General features: G+C 52.6%; 1 long non-coding RNA gene across 1 annotated transcript; it reads right to left on the reverse strand.

The window, feature by feature from the left end:
- Positions 1–1,041: 1,041 nt before the first annotated feature.
- On the reverse strand, positions 1,042–14,788 carry LOC116738303. The gene is made up of 3 exons (XR_004344064.1): positions 14,698–14,788; positions 5,282–5,420; positions 1,042–1,671 (listed from the first exon to the last, which is right to left on the reverse strand). It is a non-coding gene; the product is annotated as an uncharacterized LOC116738303 (long non-coding RNA).

Raw genomic sequence — 14,788 nt, forward strand, 5'->3', positions numbered from 1 at the left:
TGCCTCCTGGAAAAAAAAAAAAAAAAAAAAAAAAAAAAAAAAAGCCCTCTCAGTGACCAAAGTGTGTTTCTTTTCTTAAAGTCACTTTCTCCCCCTCGCATTCCCGTAACCAAGCTGAAGGTACAGGGCACCCAACAGGGCGCCCGTCTACACATCTCAGTTCAGCTCCTCATCCGCAGTGACTGAAACAGCAAAAAGAATTTTTAAAAATAAGTTTTGTCGTCAGCCTCGCTTGATCCCGGGCAGCACTGTTCCTGCAGATGTGGTGAAACCCTCTCACAGGCCAGCTTGCTTTGTTCCGGAGGCAATTTGTACAGAAAGCAGCAAGCTCCCCGATGTCAGACGGCAGGGAGATAGACCGCCATCCAGGCCCTGCTGCTGGGAGCCGCGGGTGGGGCGCTGGGTGTGGGGGTGCGAGTGTGCGTGTGTGTGAGCGTGTGTGTGAGTGTGCGGGGGAGGGGGGGCCGGAAGGCGTGGTGGGCAGAGGTGGAAAGGACGAAGGAGGAAGGGTGCTTACGAGGTTGAACCCCACTCTCGGGGCCTGTTCTATGTGTTTAATAATGAGCGATCTGTTCTGTCTTAACTATTCAGCCTCTTGGTATGAAAATCCCAGCAAGATTCCACGAAATTTATTTTTCAAGTACTTGCAATTTGAAGATGGACTTCAGAAAGACTTTCTGTTTGCACTGGGGGTGATTGCAGATAATTTCTTTTTCGAAATGAACCCCTTGCCCTTTCTGCAGGGGAGAGAAGATGTTTCTCGTGAAAAGAGCTGTCACGACAGGGGGCACCCATTCTTTATTAGCAACAGGATAATAAGTCCTGTTTCATGAGAAAAGTATAGACGGTCTAAGAAGGAAGACGTTCCTGCACGGCGTGCCTGTGCCCCATCCGCAGCTGCTGCCATGTGGCAGCGTGGTTCCTAATTTCAAGGACGGCATTGGGAAAGAAAGCATGTGTTCTGAGCAGAGAGCTTCACTCCACAGCGACTCAGTCCTGTGCAAAGGGGCTCGACAGAGCACGGGGGTACCAGAGGTGATTTTAGGTGGGACACAGCAAGCACGTTTCTTTTTTCAAGTCATGGATTTATTTTAATGTGTGTTAGAAAGGTGACAACCAGCATATCGGGTTCACAATGACATGGAGACATAATATTCCTCTAAGACAAATCATTTCGATTTTTAAAACGTGTTTAAGAAACAGTCAGCCAGGAGTGGATCATAATAATCCAGGAGAGTATCACCCCAGGTTAGGTGAGAAAAAGAATCCTCCCTGGTGGTCTCCTTTGACAAGACTTGATGAGGGGGCCGATCGCAGATCCCCGGGACAGGGTAAATGGAGCCCTGAAACCTGCTGACGGCGGCCCCCCAGAGGAGCCCCAGCGGCAGCTGTTAGCACTGAGGCCCAAAAAGGTTAAAGAAGGGAACCGGGCCTCACTGAGAGCTGAGGTGCCAATGGGTCCCGCTGTAGACGGAGACAGGACGCCCAAGCGAGGAGAGTCCCCGGGCCTCTTCCTTGGAGCTCTCTGCTTTTGCCAGGGCCTTCCGTGGGCCAAGCCGCTTGGCCAGTGGCAGAGAACCTGGGGGGCGGGAATGGCGAAGGCAGTGCACGATGGCTGCGGCTTGGCTTTTCACAGCGGTCTGGCGAGGTTGATGTGATCACCGCCACTTTCTGGATGAGAAAGCCATGCCTTAGATGGGTTAACAGTTCCTAAGCTCACACTGCTGATGAGTAGATCTTCACCTCTGCTGAGGGTAACACTGGGTCTCAATCCAGATCTGATGGTCATCGAGCCTGAGCTCTTAGCCATCACACTATACACACAGACACGCACACACCCACACCCCCCCCCCCCCCCCCCCCTCTTATATGACCACCAGCAAACTGATATTGGAACTGTGTTCACAATGGCTATACATAATAAAGCATATTAAAAACGTAGTCGAGGGGCACCTGGGTGGCTCAGTCGGTTAAGCGTCCGACTTCGGCTCAGTCCGTGATCTTGCGGTGTGTGAGTTCGAGCCCCGTGTGGGTCTCTGTGCTGACAGCTCAGAGCCTGGAGCCTGCTTTATATTCTGCGTCTCCCTCTCCCTCTGCCCCTCCCCTACTCGCACTCTGTCTCTCTCTCTCTCTCAAAAATAAATAAACGTTAAAAGAAAATTCAAAAACGAAGTCGAAGTGCTGATGTTTCATTCCTTTCCAAGACCTCTGTGGTCAGGAGCACACAGCTGGCTTCGCGTGTAGACGAGGTTCAGCCATCACACCACATCTTGGTAATTTACCCCAGGCCTTGTTATTCTAGCCACAGACATAAACCCTATTTGTCCAAGTGCCGGAGTCTGGTTGACTCTCCTTAGGGCCTCACACTCAAGGACAGGGCTCCTGGCCAAATTAAAGTGGGGCCTGGGAGAGTACAAATGCACTTAAAAAATAATAATAATTGCATGTACTTTCTTTAATGAGGTCTCATTCCCACTTGGCAGCAGGAAGACTGAATTCAGTCCCCTCCAGCAAAGGCCAGCCTAATCCAATAAAAATGTTAGTCTAATCCAAGAATTCAATCACAGTCCAGCTCAAAGTTCTCACTGGGAGAGGTGCTTCCCATCCCCCACCAGATGGGAAGATCTCAGGGGCCTCCAGCCAGCCCTCAGCCTAGCGAGCAGGGGCAAGCCGGAACCCCACGGGGGCAAGCCCGCGTGGCTTTCACGGCCGCTGTTCTCCCCTCGGCTCCGTCGTGTTCAGCTGCCAGCTCCGAGCCCATTTCGTGGCTCTGGGCTGTCTAGCAGGTGGGCACCTTCTGCCGAGCATGTGCAGAAGCATAGTGGCTGCTAGGAGCCCCTTTACCCAAGTAGGCTGTCCGCCTCCCAGCCTCTGCCAGTGAACCCTCTGCTCCTCTGGGCAGTCTTTGGCGGTGAGGAGAGTAGGCCACCACACTTTTGAAATTGACTTTTTAAAAGGTTATGAGAAGGGGGGGGCGGGGAGGAAGAATCCCCGTCTGGTTCCGGATAGCCTGGACTCCCTTGAATAGATGGCCTGAGGCAGGCTTAAACACTACTGCTTTATCCGAAGGTACAGTCCCAGCCCTACCTCGAGAGGCTGGTCATCTTGCTGCGCGGGATGTCTCTGAACAGATTTTTCGGAAATCCCAGGCCTTGAAAGAGTCCATTATGGTGGAATGGAGAGAACTTCACTGGTCAAGTTCTCTACACAGGGAGTTAAGTTCCCTGCGCTTCTGGGTTATATCGCCCGAGTCCTTCGGGAGCCACTGGGGAAGCCAGATCCCAGGAAATAGCCAGCATGATAGGTCCTCTGAGTCTTGAAGTCATGGGAGCAACCGGAGACCCACGCGGAGGCCTCAGGTGGGTAGAACGTAGTCGCCTCCCGGAAGCCCTCATGGCAGAGGCTGGGCATGGTGGTGGCCCCTTGAGAGAACGAGGCAGCGCGTGAGGCGTCTGATACAGAGAGGGTGATTTTTCCTTTTTACGTATTCTAGAAGAAACGGGGCTGAAATCAGGCTAAGATGACCTCCAAGATGTCCCAGTATAAAAAGCACATGATGGGTCACTTGGGAAAGAGGCTTTCCTCAGCATGCCCAGGATTCTCTCTGCTCCGTTCCAGGCTCGGAACCTGTGCGCAACTGCGGCAACCCTCCACGGCACGGAGACCTGGGACTGCTTTTCCAAGTGTGAGTTGGAGCTATGGTGTGTCCCAGTGGTCAGCCCTAGGGCTTTCCTGATACACAGTTGTGCAGAGTAAATGAGGCAAATCCAGGGTTTCCCACATTTGGGGCCTTTGCACGCTGCCTTCACACTTTGCCCCTGACCTGCGCACCATCTGTTTTTATTATTTAGGTGATACCTTTCTTTCATGTTTTTAATGTTTATTTATTTGAGAGAAAGAGAGAGAGAGAGAGAGAGAGAGAGAGGAGAGAGCGGGCACGCACAAGCAGGGGAGGGGCAGAGAGAGAGAGAATCCCAAGCAGGCTCTGCGATGTTAGCACAGAGCCCTATGCAGGGCTCGAACTCACAGACTGTGAGATCGTGACCTGAGCTGAACTCAAGAGTCAGATGCTTAGCCGACGGAGCCACCCAGGCTCCCCATTGATAGCTTTCTTTAAATTGACCCGATTTTAAACCGAACTCTTACGCTAAGCACAGTTATTTGTGAATTCTCTAGGATGACAAGCTGGTCATATACGTATTCATAACACATACTAGAATGAGCGTGTGAGTCTTCAATTGAGAAGATGATCATCATCCGACACCATCTCCTACGTGGAAAGCCGCACAAGGCTGCGCCTCGACGGACGCTGAGCTAATCTGCATATTCAGGCAGAATCTGGTGAATGTTCTCCGGCCCCTTCAGCCCCGGCCAAGGCTGTGCCGTGTACTTCCCGAGCGTGTGCTGCTCATTTGGTCTCCTGCTCTTCTGTCTCGCCTGCTGCCCAGGGGAGCAAAGCCTGCCTCCCACTGCCTCTCAGGCTGCTCCCGGACGCTGTTCTCCCATTCCCACGCAAACGCCCTTCTTGACAGTCCTGTCATTGGTCCCTACCTCCCCCTCCTCTCCCGGTGGCCACCTTCCACAACCTTCTGATCACACTCCCTCTCTTTCCCTAAACACTTGGGCGCCTGCCACTTGTTTTTCTTCTCCACTCCAAGCCCCTCCGTAGACTTCATGGCTTCAGCTTTGATGTCCATCTTTGACCTCTTCCAATAACTCCAATAACCGCTTCGTCACCTCGCCTTCCGGCAAACCATGGATGGCTGCATACCGTGGAGCTCACCACCTCCTGGAATTACACAACCTCAGAAATCGTTTAATCTCATGGGGCTCCTGGGTGGCTCAGTCGGTTACGTGGCTGACTCTCGGTTTGGGCTCAGGGCGTGGTCTCGCGGTTCACGAGTTCAAGCCCCACGTTGGGCTCCGTGCTCACAGCTCAGAGCCTGCCTGGGGTTCTCTTTCTCCTTCTCTCTCTGCCCTTCCCTGCTCTCTCTCTTTCAAAATAAATAAACATTGAAAAAAGAAATCTTTTGATCTCAGGCTTCACACTTCACCCTTCCAACCCTTTGCGCCCTTATTCCCCGTGTTCTGCCTCCTGAACTTCATTCGGACTCTCATTCTTTGATCCCTTCCCCCTTTTTGCCTTTACAGTTCCTCATCCACTTTCCCTGCCCAGTCTGTGTCCTGTGAGGTTTTCCTTAGTGACTGGGAGGGTCCTGGCCGCTTTCTGTTTCCACCACACACATCGTACAAACCCCCAACCTTGGAGCAATCAACCTACCTGCAGGCCCGTCCCATACGTGGGCTGCGGTGAGAGGGGGGGCGTGGGCTGAGCTCTGTTGCCGCAAAGCTATCCAGCCTTTTCTCCGTTCTTTGTTTTGTTCTTCTTTCCCGATTTTTGGTACTGTTGGATAAGGCTGCTGAAGAGGGGGAAAAAGGATTTGTAAGTGTTCTGAAAACTATAAAGTGCGTATTTACAAAGCCAAGCATGGCATCCTGACCATAAAAGACCTGACATGCCCCATTGAGGGATTCACAATCCAGCACTTGTGAGAGCAGCTCCTTTGGCCTCACCTGGGACTGGGACGTACACTTCCGTTTGAAATGCCCTTCCCCTTTCAAAACCTTCAAATTGCCCTGGAGTCACTTCTTGTAGGAAACCCGGTCTCAGCCCCCGGGCTCGGTTGCGGCCCCTCCCGTTGTGCTCCTTGCTGGATTTTCTAACGAGCTGGCTATTTGTTGGGTTCCCCCTTAGCCTGGGCTGCGGGTTTTTGAGGGCAAGGACTGTGTCTAACTCGTTTCATTCCTCCGCCTCTCGGTCCAGAGCAGGCCCACAAAACTGAAATGAAGGGGAGCGAGAAGGGGAACTCCAACCTCTTTTGGAGAACAACAAAGAAAATGTAGTGCATAAGATGGTGATGAGCCACAAGAGACAATATTTTGTCTGCTTAGCATTCTACCTTCTGGGGGAAGCATCTGTTCCCCACTCCAACCATGTGGAATGGAAGGTAACAATCCCAGGATGTCTCTCCCTTGGCCGCTGTTGGCTGGCCTCGGTGGAGCCAATCAGAGTGCTTCCTGGGATTTTTGAACTGGAATTAGAATAAGGGATGCAGCTCCTCCTTGTTGGGAAGGCTGCGAAACATGAGGCTGGGAGCTACTGGCGGCCATGTTCAGAAGTCCGCGTGCCGTGAGAGAGAACGTACTCCAGGGGAGAAGGAGTTGAGGGACAGGAGGAGTCCCTGGTCCCCATCACCCCGGGCACCCAGGCTGCCAGTCTGAAACAGATGCAGTCCTCTCATCAAATCACCCTTTGGATCTAAGCTAGATGGAGTTGAGTTCCTGACATTTACAGTTAAAAGCAGGCCGGCTGACCAACGCATGTGCTTGTCCTTTGCCACCGTTTTACCTTTCTCAGGGCAGCATGGCTACTGAAAATAAAAGATGGATCTGGAGAGAATTATGCTAAGTGAAGTCAGTCAGTCAGAGAAAGACAAATACATATGATTTCACTCATGTGAGGAATTGAAGAAACAAAACAAATGAGCATAGGGGAACAGAGAGAGAGAGAGAACCAAGAAACAGACTCTTAACTCTAGAGAACAACCTGATCCTTACCAGAAGGGAGGCGGGTGGGGGATGGGTGAACTAGGTGATGGGGATTGAGGGGGCACTTGTGATGAGCACCAGTGTGGTGTTGGAAGGAAGTGATGAATCACTAAATGGTACTCCTGAGACTAATATAGCACTGTATATCAACTAACTGGAATTTAAATAAAAACTTAAGGGGCGCCTGGGTGGCGCAGTCGGTTAAGCGTCCGACTTCAGCCAGGTCACGATCTCGCGGTCCGGGAGTTCGAGCCCCGCGTCAGGCTCTGGGCTGATGGCTCGGAGCCTGGAGCCTGTTTCCGACTCTGTGTCTCCCTCTCTCTCTGCCCCTCCCCTGTTCGTGCTCTGTCTCTCTCTGTCCCAAAAATAAATAAAAAAAAAAAAAGTTGAAAAAAAAATAAATAAAAACTTAAAAAGAAAAAGAAAACCAACATGGTCCAAAGAAATGGGTTGACGCTTGATCTGATAATGTCATGCTCCTCATTTTTTCCCATCTATTTTATTGAGGAATCTTTTACACAGGGTGAAACTCTCCCTCTGTCGCGCACGATCCTGCAAGTCTTGCGGAAAGTAGGCTCATGGAGACCCTAGCACGGTTACAATAAAGACCAGCTCTGTCACCCCCTAGAGATGTGCTTTTGCAGGAATGTCATATACGTGGAGCCCCGCCGTGTGTAGGAACTAGCATAACCCCTGTGAGATGCATCCCTGTTACCGAGTGTACCAGTAACTCGGTAGTGTTCTGTTGTACAACGCACCATGGCTTGTTTATCCATCCCCCCTTGGACATTTGAATTGTTTCCAGAGGTTTCTCTCAACATCTGCCCCACCCTCTGCTTCAGGCCCTTTGCAATTGCCCCTCAGAGAGGATGTCTCTCCAGGCGCTCACCCCTCTCCTAGCAATAGATGCTACCACTTGTTACCTTGACACTCGCTGCCCTAGTCATGGCAGGTGGGTGGAGTGATTCACACTCAGTCTTGCGCAGGCGTGGTGTCCCCGTGCCGCAGGAGTGAGTCCTTCTTCTTGCTCCATACCGCCCCCAGCCGTAGGAGGCATTTCATAGTCTGGGTCCAGGATGCACTTGCGCCTTGTCCTCGGGTGGAGGCCTTTTCTGTTCTCCTCCCAGCTGCAGAGGATGCTCTGAGGGCAGAAGAGCGGGCCGTCCTTCCCACATCGGCTTGATGCCGTTCCACCGGGAAGAAGGACTGCTTGCCCTCCCCGCAGCAGCTCAGGACTCTCGCTGTGCTCCTCGCCTTCCTATGAGTGCTTGCTGGGTCGGTGGGGGAAAGCCCGAAGGTGGGGCAAACTCCCTGTGTCTGTGGCTCTCAGGAGCTCCCTGTTCCCACCCTTGGTCTTTAGCAAATCGGAGGTCCTTTTCTTACTAGTGTGGCATCTGGTGACATCTGTTCTAGTAAGCAAGTTCCTTGGAGGTGACCGGCTCTCTTCCGATTTGGGATTAGATATTTAGCTGGTGGCTTCGTCTGTCCCGGGGGATCCGGAGAAGTTGTTAACTTGTACAACGTTCAGTCTGTTCTTCTTGTAAGGGGGGGGAGTGATGTGTCCCCAGCTTTCTCTATCATACGTGAAAGTCAGAAGTCCATGCTCACTTTTACACAGAAGATGGAAAATAGAACCCCCATTTTGGATGGAGAGGCAGTGACTTCAAGCAGGAGAGGGGGCCTCCCGTGAGTCAACTCCAGCCCTACGTTATTTTTAGTTGACCCCCCGGAATTTGGAAAAAAAAAAAAAAACCAACTTGAGTTGGCTTCCAATATTTTAAAATCTGAAATTTTCTCATAAAAATCTGACTCTGGGCTTCTCTTGAAAAAAAATAAAAATTGCCCGCTGCGATCATCACCAGGCTGCTTCCTTGATGTGGGGCATGGTCCTCTAGTTCCCCGCCGTCCCTGGCACACGTGTGACACTCGGCTTGTGTCATGCACCTTCTTATCCTCCCTGCCCCGCAAGGGCCAGCGAGAAGGCTGAGCCCAGAGGTACTGGTAAAGGAGTAGCAGTTGTGAAAATGTTAAACCGCTTCCGGTCAACAGGCAAAGAGCCCTTCCTTGAGCCCCCAGACAACCCCACCACGCCAGGCATGTTGGCATCCTCCGTAGGACCCCTCATGCCAAAGGGCTGAAGCTGCAAACCCCACAGTCTGGCAGCAGAGTGAGGGCCAGCAATCACCGTGACCGGATGATGTCTGCCCCATTCCGGTGAGCAGGGTGACCCTTAGAATCCTGAGGCTCACAAGTACCACACAAGCTCTTGGCTCTGAGGTGAGTAGGCTGGTGCTGTTTAAAGTGATCTTGTCCGGGGCGCCCGGGCGGCTCAGTCGGTTGAGCATCTGACTTCGGCCCAGGTCACGATCTCACGGTTGGTGGGTTCAAGCCCCGCGTCGGGCTCTGTGCTGACAGCTCGGAGCCTGGAGCCTGCTTCCGATTCTGTCTCCCTCTCTCTCCGCCCCTAACCCACTAGCATTCTGTCTCTGTCTCAAAAATAAACATTAAAAAAAAATTTCTTAAAAATAAAGTGATCTTGTCCAACAACAAGGCTTTGGAAGCTCTGCTTGTAGAAATCATTGGAGCAGCAGAACATGGCACTGGATGCTGGTTCTAGAAGCATAAGAAGAGACCAAGAACTGATAGGAAGTGAGAAATTCAAGGGACGGGACAGAGAAGCTAGAGCAACAGGAAAATCCGGAAGCAGGGCTGATACGTGTTGGAGATAAACCAGAAAACGGCCATGCCTCAGGGTGGCCCCTTATCAGGGACTTTGTTGCCTCTTTCTACTTTAAAGAGACACATAATTACAATGAAGTAATTAACTGTTTTGTAATTAAATACCCAAGTAATTAAATTTGAAATTAAATATGATAACATCAAGTCGTTCAGGCAGGATTAATTTCTGTCTTCATCTGATAAATCATTTTCATTATTATTGGGATTAAGATTTTGAGAAAGAAATCGTAAGAGGAATAGTTCCTGCATCCCACAAAGACTGCCTGGGCTTTTGATTCCTCATGGACAGAGTTTCTTCAAAGGAGAACTGGAAACTGATTTTAAGCCATGCTTTGGAAGAACAGGAGAACATATACTTGAAAGGATTATTTTTTATGAGATTTGTATCTGGACTATTTTGTTCTTGGATTTGAAAAGTAACCAGTTTCTTCCTAAGATCTTGTAAATTTTTGACAAAAAAAAAAAATTAAGTTGAGGCCAAAAAGTAGCCAAATTAATAGCTACTCATCAAATAACAAACATGTGCTGTTTTGTGCAAAGTACTATTCTAGAAAATGCCAGAACATGCAAAGAGGTAATAAAACAGTCACTTCTCTGCAAATGGAGGTTTTTCTTCCCTTGCTTTGGAGAAAAAGAATGTATGCACAGAGAAAGTAAAGTGGCAATCATGGACTGAATAATAATAGAAGGCACTTGTAATGGTTAATTTTATGTGTCAATTTGGCTAGACCATGGTGCCCAGATATTTGATGAAACATTATTCTAGGTGTAGATGAGATAACCATTTAAATCAGTAGACTTTGTGTAAAGCAGACTACCCTTCAGAATGTGGGTGGGCCTCATCCAATCAGGTGAAGGCCTTTCTAGAAAAGGCTGACTTCCCCAGAAGAAAGGGGTGTTCTGTTAGCAGACCGCCTTTAGACTGGAACTGCAACCCTCCCCTGGGCCTCCAGCCCGCCAGCTTTTCTTGCGACTTTTGGACCTGTCAGGCCTCCACAATTGTGCGAGCCGATTACTTAAAACAAAATCTCTGCTCTCCTCTCTCTCTCTCTCTCTCCTTCTCTCTCTCCATGTATATACGTCCTGTTGGTTCTGTTTCCCTGCACAATCCTGACTGATACAGTATCAAAGTCAGGGGTGTCTCAGGGAAGTTCATCATCCTTGGCAGACTCTAACATTACAGCCGCAAAGTACTGCAGGATGGGTAAGTCCAGAGCACCCTAATAAAACTGTATTTATTAAAGCGGGCACACAGCCTTGAGGCCATACTCTACTGATGAGATTTTTTTTTAATATTGCATGACAATATTATCTCTCTCGACTCCTGAGTTTTTTGGCGCCTCGTAAGTTTTGCACTAAGGCGAATGCCTCACTTTCCTCACTCCAGCCCCGGCCCGGCTCCTCCGCATCGTGACAGGAGCGATTCCTGTGGGGACGGATCACAACTGGTGGGACCAGAACGTGGCGTCGAAGTGCTGGGGGGGCGGTCCTGCTCTCCTGGACAGCCCTGAGCGGCCGTCAACCCCCCTGGGCTAGACCTGGAAGCGCGAACACGGCAATCTTCCCGCCGTGGGGGGGCAATCTTCCATCCTGGGGGATGACCTCCGAAAAAAGCCCATTTAATCCCTGAGATGCTGGGTCACCGGACAGGTTCCTAAGGCTAGACCCATGCCCCTCGCCCCAGCCGGCCCAACAAAGGAAGCCCGCGTGGCCTTGTGGGTAGTGTCCTTTCCGACAGTGTGTGCTGAAGGGTCCCGGGAGGGCCCGGGTCTCAGGCTTGATGGGCGCAGGCAGCTGCCTCTGAGCGCGTGCCCTGGTCTGCGGCAGCCGTAGAAGAAAGAGGGAGAGAAAGGAGGGGAGCGAAACAAGCCCACCGCATCCCCTGCAGACTCCTGCCCGGAGAGCCCAGGGGGGACTCGGGCCCCAGCCGTGGTGCAGCACACGGCAGAGCAGCCGAGGATGCCACGCGGCTGGCCTCAATCTGCGCTGGCTCCGTGACCGTCAAGTGAAAAACGGAACTGCTGTTCTTCAGAACCTTGGAAGGCACCCGTCGGTGGGCCAGCTGGCCGTGTGGTGGACCACCCTCGAAGCGTGTGGCCAGACCCGGGGACTGGGGAAGAAGGGGGGCTGCAGAGACCCGCTTGGTTTCGACGGGGCCTCCTGGCTGTCTTCAGGGACCACCCCCCCCCCCCGCCGCAAGACCCAGCAATGGCAGTGACCTGGCCGGTTCCCTGACGGCTGCAGGACTCAGGGCCCTGGTCTGGAAAGTGGTAAGAAGAGTAATAACCCCCCAAGCTTAGCACGATAAAGGGTGGAATGAACGGGGACTTTAGCACAGTGACCGATGCAGAGTCGTTGCTCAACAGGTTAGCTGTTGTGTCCCTGTAACCGGCCGTGGAGTGGACGATGACCGAAGCCGAGCCAATCAAACCCCAGCACTGGGCTTCTGCAAACTAGCAGTGAGACAAAAGGCCCATCCCTCTTGGGGGGGAAGCCGTTTCCTGCCAGGAGGGAGGACAAAGCCAGGGAGAAGCAGGGCTGGAAGTGATGGACGGCACGTGGACGGTGAGCTCCTGGTGGTTGGCGAGTCCCCCTGACTCCGGGGGTCCCGCGTGGGCTGCCTGAGCCCCAGAGTCACTCTGCTCTCCCTGCAGCTGTACGATCCTTCAAACAACTTCCCCTCTGGGCCACAGCCAGTTCCGGGGGGGGGGGGGGGGCATTCGCCTGCCCCGGGGCGCCACAGCAAAGCACCACAGGCTGAGCGGCTGAAACGACAGAAACGTACTTCCTCACAGCTCCAGAGGCCAGAAGTTTGAGGCCAAGGGGGCAGCAGGGCTGCTTTCCTCTGAGGCCTCTCTCCTCTCTCCCTTCCGTGTCCTAAGCTCTTCTTATAAGGACACCGGGCATCTTGGATTAGGGCCCACTCCAGTGACCTTACCTAACTGGAATCACCTTTTCAGTGGCCCTGTCTTCAAATATAGGCATGTTCTCAGCTACTGGGGTCTCTGAATTGGTGGGGCAGAGACACAATTCACCTCATGACAAGGGGTTCGAGTTGAATTTCTGTTACCTGCCACCAAGAGAATCTTGGGACGCATGAGTATTCGTGGAAACTGAATTGGGAGAAGATTTATCAAAATGTTAGCAGATGCTATTTCTCATGGAGGATTAACACTGATTTTTAGATCTGCTTATCTGTATTTTCTTTTTATTCTGCAAGGAACATGCATTCTTATTGTAATAAAAACGGTTTAGAATACCTCAAAGTATCCCAAGGACTTGCAGGTGTTGGGGCAAAGCCTAGGGGCTGCATCTGAAAACAGGAGGGCGGTGGAAATGGGGAGTGTGGGGCTGATCACAGCGGGCACCCATGGGGGCGGGGGTGAATGGGGGAGACACCAGAGAGATGTGCCTGAAAGAATTCAGAAATAAGGAAATGAGACGTCAGTCTGCCAGTTAAACCATAAAGCCAGCAAAATGGAGCCACGCAGAGAAATGCCAAGTCACCTTAAAGGGGCAGGAGGGCTCCAGCCCAGACTTGATTTGATTGGAGGAATGGAAAGGCTAGAGGAAGACGAGGGGGGTTGGGGAGAGCAGTGGGACTTTGGGAGCAGGGGGCCACGGAAGCAGGCAAACGAGGGTGGCAGCAACCATCAGGGGGCAGGAAGGAATTGCTCTTGCTAAAACCAGGCTGCCATGGGGCCAGACTTCTTGGGAAAAAGCCCGTCTTGGCTCTTGGGCTGTGTTGCATCTTTGTTTAAAAACAAGAACGAAACGAAAACTGGGAGGAGATTTCTCTTTTTGTTTGTTTACGGTTGAGAAGCCTGCGGCCCCTGGGCCGCACCAGGAGGACAGGGCAAAGACAGCACAGCGGGGAGCCGCGTGGCCACAGGACTGGGTCTCAGGGCCTGAGACCTGCCCTGGGACAGCCAGCGAGGTGGCAGGCTGAGAGTGCCCTGGGGAGGCTCCGAAAGGAGGGGTTCAGCAGGAGGACGAGGGGAGTCCTGGGGAGACCAAGGGCCAGCAGGAGCTCCCGAGGGCGGGAAGGGCTAGGGGCATTCAAGCTTGGGATCCCCAGGATGGCCCTGAAAATCGTCTGTTGTGTGTTCTGTCATAATCCCCCTTCCGTTCTCTCGAGCCTTGAGTGAAACTGCATGCCACACAGCAGCATCCTGGTGGTGACACTTGGAGGAATGAAGGCAGGGGGCTGGCTAGCAGTGGAGTGAGAGAAAGGGCCGGCTGAGGAGAGGGGACAGCAGCCTGGCTGGGAGTGACAGATAGGCCTTCAGGAGGTCTCATGTAAGGAGTGGCTGGAGACAAACCCCCTTTCCTCAAAAAGGAGGGGAAGATGAGCCTCAGAATAGGGGAAGCTAGCCCCGAGGAAGGCACAGGCAGTAATGATTGTCACTCATTCTTCGCAAGTGACAGTCCCCTTGGATAGAGTAGTGATCTCTTGCTCCGTAAGGAGGTGGTCTGGGACACTGGGTCTGAAACCACCCCACAAGGAGTGGGGTGACAGTGATTTCAGCCTGGTCTTGAGTGATGAAGCTCAGAGAGACCAGGAGCTCTGCCCAAGGTTGCACAGCTGGTGCATGAAGAGTTGGGATTTGAACCTGACTCCTTCTGACTTCCAAGTACAGAAGGCTTCTTACCACCCCCCTCCCCGCCCCCACTGCTTCAGGCAAGGCCGGGAGAGTTTGTTTCCAGCACTGTCAAAACAAAGTCGGGTCCTGACCCACGGGCACCCCTCCTTGCCTCATCACCACCGGAGCCCCAGGACCCAGCCATTACCAAGTGCAGCCAGCCCTCCCGCCGAGCGCACCCTCACCCTGCGGTCTGTCTGTTTGTGGTCTGTCTGTGGCAGCCTCTCCTCCCTGGAGGACACGGGCTGACCCTTGGACACAGGAGCCTAGAGGGCCTGCTCGTTCTATCCTTCCCTGGAGAGGTGCCGTCAGTCGGGAGTTTGCTCTGCATGAGCCAGTCCCTGGCACCCAGTCGCCTTTGGATGTTGTACGAGCTGCCGTTGGGGCTCTGCCCAAGCCCCTCCGGTGCCCTTACCCTGTCTGCGTGCCCCAGCACCTCCGGCACCTGAAGACGGGTCTCGGGTTGCCAAGCCTACTTTGCCGAGTGCAGGGCATCCTCTTGGGGCCACCTTGACCAAGGACAGCTTTGTCCCTGACGGAGACACTCCGTAGTGGAACACGCGCTGTCCCCGGCGGGATGGAGCCGGACTTGCCCTCGGGCTCGGTGTTGCCTGCTCACTGCGTCGCCCCGCTTCCCCACTCTCCTCCCAGTGTTTCCAGGAGGAGACATTCGCTGAAGAATCTCCCCCTAATAAGTCACTTCTACCTGCGTTCTCATCTCAGGGTCTGCTTTCGGGAACACCGCCTGAGACAGATACGCGAACAAAATGAGAGGCCGAGCCTCCAACGCCGGTGGA

Source organism: Lynx canadensis, chromosome C2 (genome assembly GCF_007474595.2).
Source record: "Lynx canadensis isolate LIC74 chromosome C2, mLynCan4.pri.v2, whole genome shotgun sequence".
Taxonomy (NCBI): Eukaryota; Metazoa; Chordata; class Mammalia; order Carnivora; family Felidae; genus Lynx; species Lynx canadensis.